The sequence below is a fragment of the Erithacus rubecula genome, assembly GCF_903797595.1.
Source record: "Erithacus rubecula genome assembly, chromosome: 10".
Taxonomy (NCBI): Eukaryota; Metazoa; Chordata; class Aves; order Passeriformes; family Muscicapidae; genus Erithacus; species Erithacus rubecula.
The window spans coordinates 18,910,146-18,926,660 of NC_136662.1; the positions used below are offsets into that span (position 1 = coordinate 18,910,146).

At 46.4% G+C, this 16,515-nt stretch overlaps 1 long non-coding RNA gene across 1 annotated transcript; it reads right to left on the reverse strand.

Moving 5' to 3' along the window:
* Positions 1–5,678: 5,678 nt before the first annotated feature.
* On the reverse strand, positions 5,679–7,586 carry LOC306806026. Its single transcript, XR_013775364.1, has 2 exons — positions 7,426–7,586; positions 5,679–5,913 (listed from the first exon to the last, which is right to left on the reverse strand). It is a non-coding gene; the product is annotated as an uncharacterized lncRNA (long non-coding RNA).
* Positions 7,587–16,515: the final 8,929 nt, after the last annotated feature.

Sequence of the window (16,515 nt, forward strand, 5' to 3'; positions counted from 1 at the left end):
CCCTGCAGCGGAAATAAAGTTGGCTCCTTTCATTTTCATTAACACCCTTATCAATTCAAAGTGACTAAATAGATGCTTAACTGTTCATTATACACTCTCTGCATCTCTGGTCTGAAAGGGAGTCTTTATTTCCACAATTATGGTTTCCAACCCATTATAGAGGGAGAGAGCATGGAGAAATATACAAGTGTGGATTTTAATAACCTTCTATTTCAATCTCTCTGTTATTAAAAAAAATGTTTGCATTTACTGTGATGGGGGGAAGATTAAAAGAATTGCCATGGATTCCACTTAGGGAACATTGCTAATGATTTCAATAAATCACTTTAAATAAAAATCACAATCTCCACAATTCCACCCAAATGCCATTTGGCAGAGGGGTTGATTATGGGAACAAAATGAATTTCGGAATTAGCTGCTTGTCCTAATGCAATTGGACAAATTAAATTTAGGGATACACACATATCCAATGACATATATCTCATGCAGAAGAGCGGTGTTTTGGCCCCTGGGAAAAAGAACAAATAATGTTTTAGTGGGTCAAGACAGATTTTGTCCCTCATGATGGATGTCAAGTGTTTGTTACAGCTATTTCCTTAGTATTTTTATTTTATGGCTTACTCTCTGTGAAGCTACAGTCAAAGCACTGGTGTTTTATTTCCACCAAGGCAGGATCCACCTGACTACTGGGACATGACTTTAATAATTGTGTCCATGCAGAACTGAAAAACCACTCTGACACATCACTAGTGATGCCCAGAGCAGACAGTCTGGATTCCTGTCTGCGACTGGGACCAGATCCCAGGATCTCTACAGAAGTGGAGCCCAGCTTCTACACCAGATCTGGAGATCTGACACTGCTCCCAGCTCCCCTGCTGGCTGCATCTCCTCTGTTGTGCCATGTGAGGGACAAGGAGGCCACAGGCTGTGGATGTGGCAGCACCTGTCAGGTGCAAACGGAGCTGTAGGGGCGGAGAGCAGAGCTGGAGTTTATTGCTGTGCACTGTGCCGTGGCTTGGGAAGGCTTTGTGTCTCTCCCTGGCTCAGAGCTATGCACAAGTTGGCTGAAAATGTAGTCAGGAGGTGCATCTCCAGCAGCAATACCTCCATCTGTACTTTTGAGTGAGACATTTGTCTGCCCAAGGGTCATTTTTACAGCCTGAAGGGTTTTTTTGTGTCTTTTTTTTCTGCACTGCCTGCTGACTCCAAACACTGATCCCCACCAGAGAAACCACTGCACCTGGTCAGAAGAACAGGCACAACAGTTTACACCCTCATATGGCACAAGGTACACCAGTCATCACAGGAGTCCTTCAAACCATTCAAATTTTAGCTATGCAGGGTGCCATTCCTATCCAGATGCTGGGCCATGGGGGCTGCACAGCTCCTGCTCCAGTGCCTGCAGCCTTCCCCTGGACAAGGCATGCTGACCTTCATTCCTCCCTGGATGGGCCAGATCCTCTTCCCTGCCTCCCTGCCTGGCTGTGCTCAGCTGCTGCACCACACCCCAGAGCAGAGACTTCATTTCTAAGCAAATTCCAGACCTGTACCAAAGTTTTGACAGCAACCTTCCCACATGACAAGAAGTTGTGAAATTTAGGCTTATCCTGTATTCCCATTCCTGGCATTCATCTTGCCCAGCAATTTCTGCTTGAACAAAACAAACAAACAAGGAACAGCAGCAATTTTTAGCAGATGAATCAGAGTGAGCTATCTTTATCTATCTATATATAAAAACACCTTTTTAAAAGCATTTTTTTCATCCTGTATTATTCATGTACCTAAAGCTGAAGAAGTCCAGATTATAATAGTAATAGACATAATAAATATGCCATATTAAATGCAGTGCCTAGGAAGACTGTTCTGTATCTGCTGTCTCTGGTAAGCAAAGTAGGGTTTTAACTCTGTGTGTGGCACCATCTCATGGACAGCTTGGCTTATTCAAAGGATTTGAGAGGCTGAAGGCAAGCACAAAATTATCCAGCATGAAAAGCTTGCTTCATGAAAAAGAGGGGAACATTTCCCAAATAAACAAACCCAGGCCAGCAGGAGTAGCTGCAGTGGAGGTGAGGTGGGAAGAATGAATTACATGTTTTGTTTGCATCCCTAGAAAGTGCTACTTGGACAGAAAATAGATAAAAATAGCTGGAAAGCATTTGTAGGGGTTATCTGTGGGTAAGTCTGACACAAAGCAGAACAGGAAGGCCTCATTCCAGCAGATGGAAAAGTACTGTTTTTCCATATCTCTTTCCACTCACAGCTTTGCTATCCTGAAATCCAGTGAGAAGGTGAGCCAGGCTGTGTGCATCCAACACCTCCCAAAGCCTCTCAAAGGGATCTGGAGGGAGAAGCTGGCAGTCTCTACATTTTCTCTCTTCTCTGCCATCTAAGCTGGATATGTAGATCCAAAGAAAACCACCCCTCACCTGCTGTTTCTTTCAAGCAAAGTGGAGAAAAAAACACATGGATGCAAACCTGTTGGAGTTTTTAGAGAGCTTGAAAGGGCAGCACTGAGGTGCCTGTCCACCTGCTGATATCTGGGCTTCAGGAGGAAACTTTAAGCGTCAACATTGGTAGAGGAAAGAAAGAAATGAAGGAATTGAGGAAGGCAAACAGGAAACTTACCTCCTTTCCTGAAATATCCCCCTCATTGCAGGCAGAGGTATTAGAGCACAGACCTCCCCAGATGCCAGTCCTCATTCCCTACAGACACAACCAGGAGGGGCCCTGCTGCCTGTCCCTCACCAAGCCCTTGCTCCAGTATTTTCTCCTCCCAGAGCAGGACCTGCTACTAATGAGTGACATGTAAAGTTATGCTGGATTTTCAGGTGTGGAGAGAGAGCTGGGTAGGGTTGAGAAGCGCTGCTGAGTTGCCAGGCAGGTTACAAATGTACTCTGTGACTCCTGATTAATCTGCCACCTCACACGAGAGGTGATGCAGCGCTCTCTTCTGCATTGCAGATTGTGCTCCTGCCGTGCCCTTTCCCCAGCACCTCTCAGAACCCTCACCTGCTATTTCCCAGCACTCATTCAGTGTCTCACAGTGCATTCATTGCATGCCTGAGCCGTGTGTTGCTGCCTGCCCAGCTTGTAACTGTGTCTGCAGACTGATCCCAACCTCACAGGTAGGAAAACAGCCCGAGGCCACGTCCTGACCATCCCTGCCACAACACCCACATTAAAGGAACTGATGGCAGAGGGGGATTGGAACATTGCCTGTGTCCTGAATGGGAGTGGATAACACTCCTTTTCCTGGATCCAAAGCAATGGTGGATCCCAGATGGGAACATCCAGCTACTGTGGGTGCTGGAGCAGGGGAAAGAGGTGGGCACAGCCCTCCTGGATGGAAGGCTGACAATGGGTGAGAGCATCCCTTTTCCCTATTCAGGTCTGGCAAGGTCAGCCAACTCCTGCTGAACTGTAGGAGCCCTGGACTGAGTGACAGGAGCACAAAACAGCTCCAGTCTGGACTGAGCTCTGCTGCATCCCAGCAGGGGCATTGCCTGGAGCATCCTGTGGTGCTCCAGCTCCAGCAGCAACGCTTCTCTTGTCAGCAGCAGGCAGCTGTGATTGGCAGTGGCAGCAAAACGCTTGATTACTTTGGGATAGGATAAAGTCAGGAGCAGTACCAGGAAAAGAAAAAAATGTTTTCAACAAGTATGGAAACTGCTTTTAACCCATGTGCAACCAGAGATGGGGTTGCATCCCTTCCACCTTTTTTATTTTGTGATGGAAATGATGGAAATGCTGCATAGTGCTTTTTTTTTTGTTTTGTTTTATTTTTTTTTTTTTTTGCCAATCTGCCTGCCCACTGCTACCAAAGAGTAATTTAGCCAGGGAAATATTCACTTGAAGTTTAAGTTAAATCCCCAGAAAGAGTCTGAAATTAAGAGTGAAAGTGACATTCCTAATGAGCAGGGCAGGATTTTTTTGGAATAGGTTGTTAACAACACAAAGACAAAATCCTTTGACTCCTGCACTTTACTGCTATGAAGGGATTAAATATATACTAATGCCACATCAAATTGTCCACAGCTCTTTAAAATGTTGGTTGCATGGTGTGTTCTTCTGGCTGAACCTACTGTTCCCCAGATGAAGGAAGTCTCCCATTAGTGAGAAGCTTTGCAGTTTGTCTTTCAGTGTTGAGTTATGGCTTTTCCTGGTGAATCCAACTTGAGTCTTCTTCACTGCAATGGGAATCCACATCTTCTCTGTCCCATCAAGCACAAAGAACTTCATATTCCCTTCTTCCCTGGAGCACTCTGATACTTTTGAGGAACAAAGCAATCTACAGATAAGTCTAAAAATTGCTTTACATGCTTTATTCCTTTCATCAGAGAGAAGAGAAAAAAAAGACTAAGCCACATCCACTAAGTCCATGAACATCCAGACAATTCAGGAAGAGCAGGTGAGTGAACAGCTTCAATGACATTGCACCAGACCTTTTCTCCAGACCTGAACTCTGCTGAAGGTGACCTTGGGATCTGAGCAGTGAGAGAGCCCAAATGATGAGGTTTCTGTCTCAAAACCAGTTCTGTCTGTGGAGTTGTACCCCAAGGAAAGGAAGCCTCATCCCAGCAGACAGACATCCTGTAGTTCCATTCCTAAGCTATGCCTGCTTTCTGTTACCCTATGCAACTACTCCTGGCTCATGCCAACGAAGCAGAAGCCTTCCCTTTCAATGTCTGAATGCTTTCTGCTCCTCTGCACATCTCCTCCTATTCCCTGACCAGCCTTCCCTGCCCCAAGGCATCCTGCACACCGACTTTCTGTCCCCAGATTTGTTTTGCTGTCTTGTTTTGTCTGTGCCAGCTTCTCAGCAGAGAGCAGACAAGCAGCCCTTCATCCACCACTTGCATGATTTATAACCCTGCCAGCACCTCCAGGGCTTCCAGTCACCACATGGGTTAATGGCTGCTACCAGAAGACTTTGCAGTTTTAGGCTTTCCTTTACAAGTGTCCAACATGCACCTGAAATATAAGTGCTTTGTTTGATTATTCTTTGGTTCAGCTCAGTGCAAGGTCAAAGCCAAGAACAATACAGAGAAGCAATAGTAAAACACACAAAAGCCCTCTGCAAACTCCTCTGCGGGGCTCCAAAGCACAAGTGTATTTTTATTCTCCCTGTGGCTTTCAGAGGGAGGCTGGGAACAGCATCCCTGTGTCACAGATGGGGAAGCTGAGGTGCACGGCAGCTGAGCACCAGAGCCCAAACTCATTCAAAACAGGGATTAAATTCTCCTTGGTTTCAGTTGATTTAAGTTCCCAGAAATTTAGGTGAGATGCCCAGTTTGTTCATGATAAACAAGCTTTCCTAACCAAAAGCAAGGCTGTTTCTTTAATGCAGGAAAGTAGCAGTACTGGGAGGGAAGGAAGCATGGCAGTGGAACTGAGCTGCTGAGGCTGTGCGAGGAGGGAGAGGCAAATAGAGAGATCTCATATCTGAGACCCCAGCATTAATTCATATGTTGATGAATGCCATAAATTAGATTGCAATCAGTCTGCATTCTCCAGGGACCTATTCCATGTAACGAGGCAGAGCCAAGTCTGTTCCAAATCCAGAGAACTTCTGGAGACTCCGAGCACGGTTCCTTCCTTCCCCACCCTCAATAAATAAATGACGTTGAAAAAGAGGAAGGTATTAGCTGTGAATGGATTTTAATTGACGCAATGGTAAATTCATTTCATAATCTTTAATTAGCAGAGATGCTTGCTGGAAATTTAATTTACAGGAAACTCGCTCCTTTCCTTGGAAATCACTGGAATGTCCTGGTGATGGTACTGAAAAGGGGATGTGGTCTCTGTAAATAATGCAGGAAGGCCCAGGATTAAGGAGTTTGTCTCTGATACAGGCAGAGCAGGCAGATTCTGATCCTGCCTCCAGTCAAACCTTAGTCCAGCTTCCAGCTGCAGCTGAGAATCAAGCAGGAAAAAATTATTAGTGTCAGACTATGGCTAGGTTTGATGCTCTGAGTCTGTGGTTATCCAACCTTCACACACAGTCCCTCTCTAGCTCCTGACCTTATCCTGAACCTCACTGCTTCCTGCAAGCTGTGTCCCCTGTCCTTTTGTTTTTCTCAGTCTCCTGAGATCCTGTGGATTCCCTCCTCCTGCTGTATTCCAAGAATCCTGACCCACACAGGTCCCAGAATCCATCTCCTGGCACAGCTGACTTGGTGAAGGGGACTGGGAAATTTTCCAGAGCAGCCAAAAGAGCAGGCAACTGTTGAAACTACTCTTCTTCCTCCAACACGTTCTCTGCTGCAGGAAGCTTTCTCACCTTAGGACACATTCAAAGCTCATCACTTTGGGAACAGGACAGGTCATGAGGAAACCCAAGAAAATTCCAAAAGCAAATTAGGAAGTGGTTGGATGGGAGACATCCAGAGGTCCCTTGCAGCCAATGTGCCTCTGAGCCTCTGAAACCAAATTACCCTGTCTGGAGCTCCCAGTGAAAGAAATGGCTATGAGTCATGAGTGGTGATTAAGGACAGCTTTAGGTGCAGAGACTCAGAATAAAATCACAGTGCTAGCTTCTGTACTTGTCTTCTCTCTGTTCATGCTCCACTTCTTGCCTGCTTATGCTGGGATGAAAGCAAGCTTCCTTTTATCTCAATTCCTAGCAGAGCTAGAGTTGTCCCAGCAAAGGGAATGTGAGCTGGTTCCACTCCTGATGTCTGTTGACATGTTGCTATAAAAAACCCCAATTATTAGGAGAGAAGAAAGAGAATGAAAAGATATTCTGCTTTTCCATGCTGAAAACTTCATGGGGTGCAATTGAGAGATCAAAACTACCTTGGCAAATAATTGGTGCAAGCTGGGAAGAATTAGCTTGACGTGTGAATCCCATGTTGGCTTTGTCAAGCCAGTCATGAGAAACCAAGTCCTTCCCTGGTAATCTGAACACACTTTGCAAGGAAGCCATGGGGAAAGCATTCTCTGTGCTTTTTAATCAAGCATGGTCTTTATAGGTGTGTGTAAGACATCCCCTGTGCCGCAGTTTCTCCTTAATGGCACTGAATTTCTGGTGTAGAGCTCCTGGGGTGTGGTTGCAGGGGGTGGATCTTGGTATTCCATATCTGCACCCATGGCCAGCAGCCTCAGCCCACCGGGGTGTGGGCACGGGGAGCTATCCCAAAGCTGGGGAGTCCCAAAGCAGGAATTGTGCTTGTGGGTCCCTGTCTGCAGGGAGATCTTCACTTGGGGTGGCCTTGGAGCATCCCTCATGAGACCCAGGGATGTGCTGCAATGGGGATGGATAGGTCCAGCATCCCTCATTCCCTTAAATAAAGGGAAAGAAGCAAAGCTGAAAAGAGATGGATTTCTGGACGCAGCAGGGAGCTCCAGTTTTCTTTCCCCTTCATTAAATACTGTGTTTTCCTCTAATGAAGGGGCCATCCAGAGCAATAATGAAACTCTTCTCACATCTCAGTGCTTCAAATGCCACTTCCTCTTCCCGCGCTGAGAAGAACCCAGACTTCAGCAGCTCCAAGGGTGGGCTCCTTGCTGCTGCCTTGCTGTTCCTCTAGCAAAATAAAAGCAAAATTAGTTCCCCTCCAAGAACTGCAAAGCACCCATGCAGGGGGTTGTTTCATTCATCCCTTCTCCTCCTACATCAATAATGCCTTAATCTCCTTCCTGCTGGGCTCTGCTGTGTGCTGCCTCGATGGAGAAGGGCAGCATAGTGCTCCTGCAGAGCTCCAGGGCTGCCTTTTCCACACACAGCCTGCTCTGCCACTATCCATGTTACCCAGCAGAGAGCCACCACTGGGACACACAGGAATCTGACTGGTCTGTGCTTCACCTAACATCCTGGTTTGGGGTGTGTTTCTACAGGGCATGTCATCACAGGGTATTCCATCCCCATGTACAGGGAAATCCTATATTTCCCAGGTCACCTGGGACTCTTGGGGACATCTGAGCAGCCCAGCTCTCCACAGCTTTAACAAGTGTCCCCTCTTCAAATTAGAGGTGATTATGTCCCCTCAAAGCTATAAGCATCCTCACTGCTGTTGGAGCTTCAGCAGCTAGTGCCTGGCCCCTGAGAGCATCTGGGAGCTGCAGAAAACATGAACAAAAGCAATGTGATGAGCCAGAGGGTGTTTCAGGAAGAATATGTGCCAGGCATCTCATCAGCTCCAGGCATCCCATCAGCTCCAGGCATTTGCCCCTCAGATATTCCTGATTTTGCTCAGGATGGGGCAGCCCCTCTGCTGTGAGGATGGGTAGGGATGGCAGCAGACCCAGAAGTGACTGTGCAGACACAGTGGATGGCCTGTAAGTGTCTCCTCATCTATCATCAACACGAAGTTCAATTACAGCCTATTGGGGTTTTCTCGATTTGCCAGTTAATTAATAAAATCTGCATCGCAGATGAGTTCTATTTACATAAGAGCTGAAGGAGGCAAGTCTTCATCTTAATAGCAGTGAATATTCAGATGTCAGATTAACTCATTGCTCTCTGCTTCAAAATGTTATTTATTTGGTTGTGTTTTAAAGATACTCTGGATTTCCACTTTCTTATTGTGCAGGAGGCAGTAATGGGATGTTTGTTTTCTTGAGCCATGGTTGTTTTATTGAAGCAACTTCCAATAAGCTGCAAAATTGGTTCTGTGTGAAGAAGGGACCCCCTGGCTAGAACAGGAGATGCCTTAAGGGACAATGACAGAGACCTCTCATATCATGGACAGTGGGGAGCTGTGAGGGAAGGATTGCTACTCTTTCCTCATAACTAGGTATTTCTGAAAGCAGCCAAGCAGTAGATTTGATACAGACAGAAGCAAGTCCCTTTTGCATTTCCACGCAGTGTGATTGACAACTGATTTGCGGATGTTAAACCCCATAAGCTGAGTATGGCTTTCATCTGATGAAGGCCCTTGAACCACAGACCACCAAAGATGGGGAGAGTGGGCCAAGACCTCTTTGTATATGCCCTGTTTCCTGGATTTCTTTGCATCTGCTCCAGCAACTGACCAGTCTGGCTGAACCATCGGGCTAAGCCATAAAGCCATTTCTACAACAATTAAGCTGATAATTTGAAGAGAAGCCAATATGGGACCCTTTGCTTCTACAGTTTCAGGGAATCAAGCAGATGTGTCTGAGGAGAACAGCATGTAGGAACATCCTGAGTGGTGGTGGGTTTTTATCTACCTTCACAGTTGTCATGAGCAACATTTTAAGGTGACAATGCCACTAGACAGCCCATTACATGGAGTAACACAGCCCAGGAGAGAGCTTCCCTTTGGACATAACCCATATCTGACCTTTGCCTGTTACTGCCTCAGCATTGTCCTTGTCTGATGAGCTTCTTGAAGGACTGAAGAATTAAGAGGTTGTGGCAGTGCCAAAAGAAATTAGGGAATGTGATTGGGAAGGAAACCTGGGAAATGAACCTTGCTTTTTAATCAACGTACCAAGCAAAGCAGGGCTAATCAGCATTAATCAAGTAGAGCGCTGTTGTTAGATGGAGGCCCTGCTTTAGAATAGGGGGCTCTACTAATGACCCAGAAAAAGCAGGAGAGCCTTTCCAGCCAGAATTCCCTTGCCCAAGACAGTGATTGATCTGCTGATCATGTATTGATCTGCTTTCCTGACTGCACAGCAGCTCGGGCTCTGCATCATTTCTTCTTTTTGCAACAGAAGTGCCTCGTGGCCTCCCCTGGAAGTGACTCACATGGCAGCAGCCACCAGTCAGGCAATAAAACAGCATCCAGTGGGAGCGAGGCATTTTTGTTTTCATTATTCAGACAGCATGTGGGTGTGTGGCTCTGCCCCAGCAGCAGCTGTCATCTCATAGCAGTACCCACACTCTGCTGGAGCAGGAATTCCCTTGGAGAGCAGCCACCACCCCACAGAGATGCCCAGGTGGTGTGGGAGAGGCTGAACACAGCGATGCTGAGACCATTTCCCTCAGCTCAGCTCTTCCTCAGCCCAGGTTGGACACCTGCAAGCAGAGCTGCAGCTGCACAGCGGGGACAGAAAGGAAACTCCTTTAACCGCCAGGTGTAGAGATTGCCCAGAGGGGCCATGGTGGCCACGTCTGCACCAGGCCTGGGGGAGCCAGGGCACTGCCCACAGCAGTCTGCTGGCATTCCACCATTAGAATGCTCCCAGGTAACATCCTCTGGATGTGACTGTGCCCAGCCGTGGGGACAGGCAGGCCAGGGCCCGCTCCCGTGTGACAATAGCGATGAATCACCCGGCTCTGAGGAGAGCTTTTGGCGTGACCCTCGCCTGTGGGCCGCAGCGAGCAGAACTGGCCTGTTTTATCTGGCTAGAACAGCTCAAGGGTCTCTTGTGCTGGATGCTCTGCTCCTGCATAGTGGGAGCCATTCCCAGGTGGAACAGTGGAGACACTGAGGCACAAACCAGTTAAAGGACTTGCCTGGACTCAGCGGCAGAAGTAGGAGCTCAGGTTTTCGAGGACGTGGCACATCCCTCTCCACACCTAACAGCAACCTCCAAGAGTGGATTTCACCTTCTCACGTCATATTCCACGCTGCCTTTCAGCAAGTGATGTGAGTGCTATCTCTTCCACTTCCACAATTAATTGTTTACAGATGATTACAGTTAGTGCTGTTGAGCCTGGGCATGTGGATGGTAACCTGGGGGGAGGCTGAGGCATGCTCTGTTTTCCAGATGAGGCAGCTGTAATTTTTGGAGTCCTTGTTTCATTCCATTAGGAAAGTTTTCCCCCTGCCTTGCTATCCCTGATGTTTGAAGTGCCAGGCATGAAAGCAAAAGCAAGTCAATCAGATGAGCAGAGGCCTACTGGAGATAATTGCCAGGCTCTCTCCCAGACAGCTGAGTCAGCTGGGGAGAGGAACATCATTGAAGTGATGTCACCAATTCCTCTGTGATCTCTTCTTCTTCCTGAGCAGAAATGGTCTGAAAAACAGCTTCTGAAGAAACCACGGGGGAAAAAACCAGATCTGGTCTTAAGGGAGTTGGGCAGATGGGCCCATCATCTGCCAGAGAGGAAGGGAGGGCTGTCAGGGCAGCGTGGGCAGCCATAGATGTGCTCAGGAGCCTTCTGGAAGGAACACATGGGAAAGTCAAACCTGGGCTCTTTGCAGTGGAACACAGCAGGAGAATGAGCAGCAATGCACATCCTGTGGAACAAGAGAGGTTCAGGCTGGTTATGTACACATCCTTAGGTTATATATACATCCTCCCTTTACAACACAAACTTTTTGTGTGAGGGCAGTCAAGCAGTGGGACAGGTGCCCAGAAGGGCTGTGCAATCTCAACCTTTGCAGGATTTTAAGCCCCTGAACTACCTGTTCTCACCTCAGAGCTGACCTTGCTTTGGGCAGGAAGTTGGACCTAAAGAATTCCTAAACTCCCATTCCACTCAAATCATCCTGTGGCCTTAGGAACACATCCTTCTCAGTGCCCAAGAGGACAGGGAAAGAGGACATTCAGAGATTGAGGCAACAAAAAAAGCCCTTCCAGAAATATGGGAAGGTAAATACAGAGATGCCTTGACATGGGAAAGAGGTTTATTCATCACTGGAGATTTCTAAGAACACACTAGATGAATGTGGATCAGGCCCATGTGGGCAGACTCAATGTGCCCTTGTGTGCCCTCATGTGTGAGCCTTGGTCTCTGAGGTGACATTCCTGGTCTCCTGTCATCCCAGCACCAAGCTGGACCTTCCTGAGGTTGGGTGCTGCTCCCCTGCCTTTCACCTTCAGCACTCTTGGGATCTTGGGGATATCACACCTTTCTCAAATCCCCTGATCCTCTCTCAAGGTCTGCTGCCACCCTCAGCTGTTCTTCCCCTTCAAAATCAGCACTGTCAGTGCTTTCAACATTCCCACTACTTTGTGGGTATCTCCATTTCCTTTCTTGACATTATCCTGGGTTCTTTCCAGGAATTTTCCTCATTTTTTATCAGAAATTTCCACATTGCTTTCTAGGGATGTCCCAGCACATTTTCCAGGGATGCCCCATTGATTTCTAGCAATTTTGAAGCAATTTCAGAAACAATTTCTGCTTTGATTTTTTTTCTGAATGTTCTGCAAGTGCTTTTTGGGAACACATCATAATTTTTCTCTGAATTTTCCAGAGTTTCCATAACTTTTCTCCTAATTTTCTTTCTAGGAAGCTCCATATTGCTTTCTGGAAAGTTCTCAGGTTGTTTTCCAGGATTTTTCTCCTAGCCTTCTAGGATTATCCCCAGCTGCTTTACAGGATTTTCACATTTAACTTTAGAAACTTCCCTGATATTTTGCAGACATTTTACAACAGGAGTTACTTTCAAGCAATTTCTTTTCTGCTTCCTAGAAATGCTCCAAGATGTTTTCCAATAATTTTCCTTTTCCTGAAATTTCTCCTTTGATTTCTTTTGAATTTTATCAGGGTGCTTCCAAGGACTTTTTTTTTTTTTTTGGTTCCTTCCAAGGAATATCTCCATACGATTTCTGGAAATTCTCATATTACTTTCCAGGATTTCTTATGCTTCTTCCCAGAAATTTCCACATTGCTTGCTAGAAATCTCCCCTTTGTTTTACCATGCCAATGTTGCTTTCAAGCCATTTCTTGTTTCACTTTCTAGAAATGCCCTAGAGTGCTTATCAGGAACTTTGCAAATACTTTCCCAGTTTATTCTAGGATTCTTTGTAGAAAAATAAATCTGTTTACTAAGATATTGTTTTCTTTTCTATGTTGTCACTTCATAGGATTTTGCCTGTATGCTTTCTAAGAATTCTAAAAATCCATTTTTGTTGTTTTACTAGATCCCTTCCTCCTTCATGTGTTTTTTTTTTGAGGCTGTTTTCCCAAAATTGGCATGGGGAAGTGGTTGAGGTGGCTCCACAGAGCCAACTTTGCTTTTTTTTTGCCCTCTGCTAACTTTTGTGTGGACGTGTACTTGTGTACATTGAGAACTATTTTCTGGCTGTATTCTTGTGCATTCATTGAGCCCTCAGAGATGCACATTTCTTTCTGCCACTGCTGCCTCTCCTGTTCTTTAGTGAACACAGATCTGCTGCCTGCTCAGGAATCTGACAATAGCCACTGGCAATAACTCAGGTGACAAAGCATCATTTGTAAACGTGGTTCTTGGGGTTCCAAGCCCATTCTGTGAAGAGCAACATCATCTTCAGCTCTGCCTTAGCAATTGAACCAGTGCTGAGGGTGTTTATCTTCTTGTACCCAAAGCAGAGGCAGTTATTTATCACTTCAGTCATGTCCAAGCTGCCCAGGCAGAGTGGTTACAAAACATGCTGGATCAGCAGTATGGATGATGAGGGAACCACCAGTCCCTGTGCAATAGGGTCCCATTAATCTCCTAAAGAGGTAATGTAGCTTCCATGTCATGACTGAGGATGAAAGATGGGCTGGACATTTTAAGTCATTAGTGAAATCTTGGTGTTACAAAAGGCAATAGCAGATGCCAGTGAGGAACACAGAACTCATCCTATCATTTCAAACCTTTGATGTGATGGTGATTTAGTGAGTGACCTTGGTTATGACCTTGGTTTCCAACCAGCTTTGTGCCTTACTTTTCTCTCTCCTTGTCTCTGTTTGTGTCTAAAATATAGCAGATCTATTGAAGAGGGGACTTTGTTTTTTGGTTTTTTTGGGGTAAAAAAGAACAGCTTTGACAAGTATCTTGGTTTACAAAAGAGCCCTTGAATTCTTGAAAAGTCCTGCTTTGACAACCAAGATTTTTAGATCTCTAATTTGAAACGCCCTTGTTGTGCAATTTAAGCTGATTATTAACAGCATGTTCAGAAGCTACTGAAACAAAACATTTTAATTGACCCAAACCAGGTGGCTTTATTTCTGTTTAGTTTCACAGGAGCTTGGGATTTTCATCTTCAGCTGGAACAGGAGAAGAAAAAAGAAATCTCCAGGAGGTTTGTGCAGTAAACCCTTTTTCCAGCCTGCTCTTAGCACTAGTACATGGAAGAAAGCCTTGTGTCTTTGCATCTTTGCCTGTTGCTGGGCTCAGCAAAGCTCCCTCTCTTCCATCTAAGAGCAGCAGCTCTCAGCTGGCTGTTCTCTTACAAGCAAAGCCACACAGAGGTGACCTGAATGAAGCCAGTGCACACATCTCTTCCAACTACTCTGCTGGCAGGTGACATCTCCCAGTGTAGCAGGCAGGTATGGGGAAGAAACTGTGTTATCCCTGAAAGGTTCCTAACTTGGATTTCTAAGGCTGTTGCTGCTGTTTCCTCTGTGAGAAGAGATAAAAGCCTGTCTTCCCTTCCCCCTGGAGGTGCCTGTCCAGCTCCCTGCCAGGCTCATGCATGAGGGAGTGCAGAGGAACCAGATGACCTTTTGTTGTGGCCATCCAAGTGTGTGCAGTGCAGCTCTCGGGGCGAGCGTGGCAGATGTAAACATGCAGCTCATCTGAATGCTGAGCCTTCCTTGATGAGGGAGAGTGCTCAGGCATGCTAAGGGGCAGATATTTGTTTTCTGCAAGTGACCCTGAGCTTTCCAACTAGCCAGGGAGAAGGTGGTGAAGAGATTTCCCTAAAAGCATTGACACGAGCTCTGTGCTGTCCTGCACTCCCCTGCCATGGGGAAGTACAAGATGCAGCTCTTTCCAGGGAGGGAAGCTGCCTAATACTCTGGAGAGAAAGCCCACCAGCCCCAGCATGTGAACAGACACCTGACTGATCAAAGTCAGGTCCGTAGAGCATCATTTGTTCTGTGCTGGAGTGTCCTGCATTTTCTGGTTCTTTGAGCACCTGATCTTGGCAGTGCACTGGGATATCCACTGGGGAATATAAGATGGGACCATTCCTTGAGCTGATGGGATTCCATGTGGCACTCCTGGAGGAGATTCAGATAGGACTTTGACTTGATATTGGACACAATGGGTGGTATAGCAGGTCTGTCAATGTGCCAGCTTTCTGCTAAGGTCATCCAGAATCTATTTAGCATAATTTGGCATTTCATAACTGTTAAAATTCTTTCCTATGGTTCTCTAAATGGCATGTAGAAACAAAGACTTTGGAAGGAGGAAATAATAATAATAATAGTAGTAAAAAGGACAAGTTAACAAGCTTTTAACAAAAATTATGCACGGGGCTGCATGGCAGAGGGAGATATCCATCCCCCATCTGCCTCAATTAATGTGGAAATAAAGGGCAATTGATCAGAGCCAGTCACCCCCACAGCGCTGAGCAAGGAAAGGCCAGGCTGACAGTGTGGGGGAAGACACAATAGAAAGAGGCAGCTCCAAATGTTTCATTTTAATGTTCTCCCCTGTAGCCCTTTTTGCCTTTTATGTAGTGCCTCTTCTCTTCCAGGACTGCTCAGGGAACTGGCACTGGCCTGGGGATGTGCAGCTGGCTGGGGAGGGGCTGTGGGCAGCAGGTCAGCTTGAAGCTTGTGGTCCAGGAGCTCACAACCACAAACCTGCACAGGACCCCTGTCCCATTAAAAACAAGGGGTCCTCATGAATCTGCTCCTCACCTGAGACCAAACTGCCCTGACCCCAGAGGGCTCTCTCCTTGAAGCAGTGCTGTGTATTTCATTGGTTGCTTTCAGATATTTTCTTCCAAATTTTTGGGATCTCTCTGTGAGGTGACAACTCAAGGTCATGTTTTCAAACCCTCATGGCTCCAGAGGGAAGCTTCCAAGCCAAATGATTGACTCCAGCAATGCCCATGTCAGTATGAGCATCCTCTTGAGTGTCCCATGTGTGGGGCAGCTTTGTAGCCCAGCCAAGGGCAGAGGTGACAGTGCTTAGCAGCAGCTTGACATCAGCTTAAGTAATGGGATTATCTGGGGATGAAGAGGAGAGGGAAGATGAATGGGAAGATCAGAGCAGGAATGAAGGGGGAGAGGGAGTGCTGTGTGCTGTCTGAGGGGAACCTGTCCCCAGGGACTGACTACACCTACTGTCCTGCTGTCACACAGCTTCCCAGTGCTGCTGTGAGTCTCCACCTCTGGGACTCCCTCCCTGAGAAGGGAGCTGCTGGCAGGCAAATGCTTTGTAAGAGGGCCAGAGAAATATGTAATGCTGTAAGTCTGTCTCCAGAGGCTGTGAGATATAGCCAAGGTGTTAGAAGGACACAGTCCCATGGTCCCTTTCCTCTCTGCCACGGACAGTCCCCATGACCTCTGGAAACTCACTTTCTGTTTTCTGAGCCTTGATTTCCCCAGTGTGAAAAACAGTTCTGATTATTCCCCTTCCCTCTGATTTCCTGACTGATTTCTACCAGTTTTCAAGAAGCCAAATTTGACAGAGGAAATAAAGACATTTTTTTGATTGCATAGCAGCAGCAGGGCAAAGTTTATCTAACTCAGGAGGCCAGGAGGAGGATGACAGGCAGAGAGCTGAGGAAAAGCAGGCCAGAGTATCAAACTGTGAATAACCTTGTGTTGTTTTATTTTTTCCTTCCCTGTTTCTTAATCCTGGCTAATAGTTCTTTTGTTTGGGGCACAGGTGATTATTTCCAGAAACCCTAGTCATTTGGAAAGGAGCAAAATATTTTCATCAAACAGGAAAATGCTCATGAGATGAGAAAACAACCAACAGCACAGAAAACAGT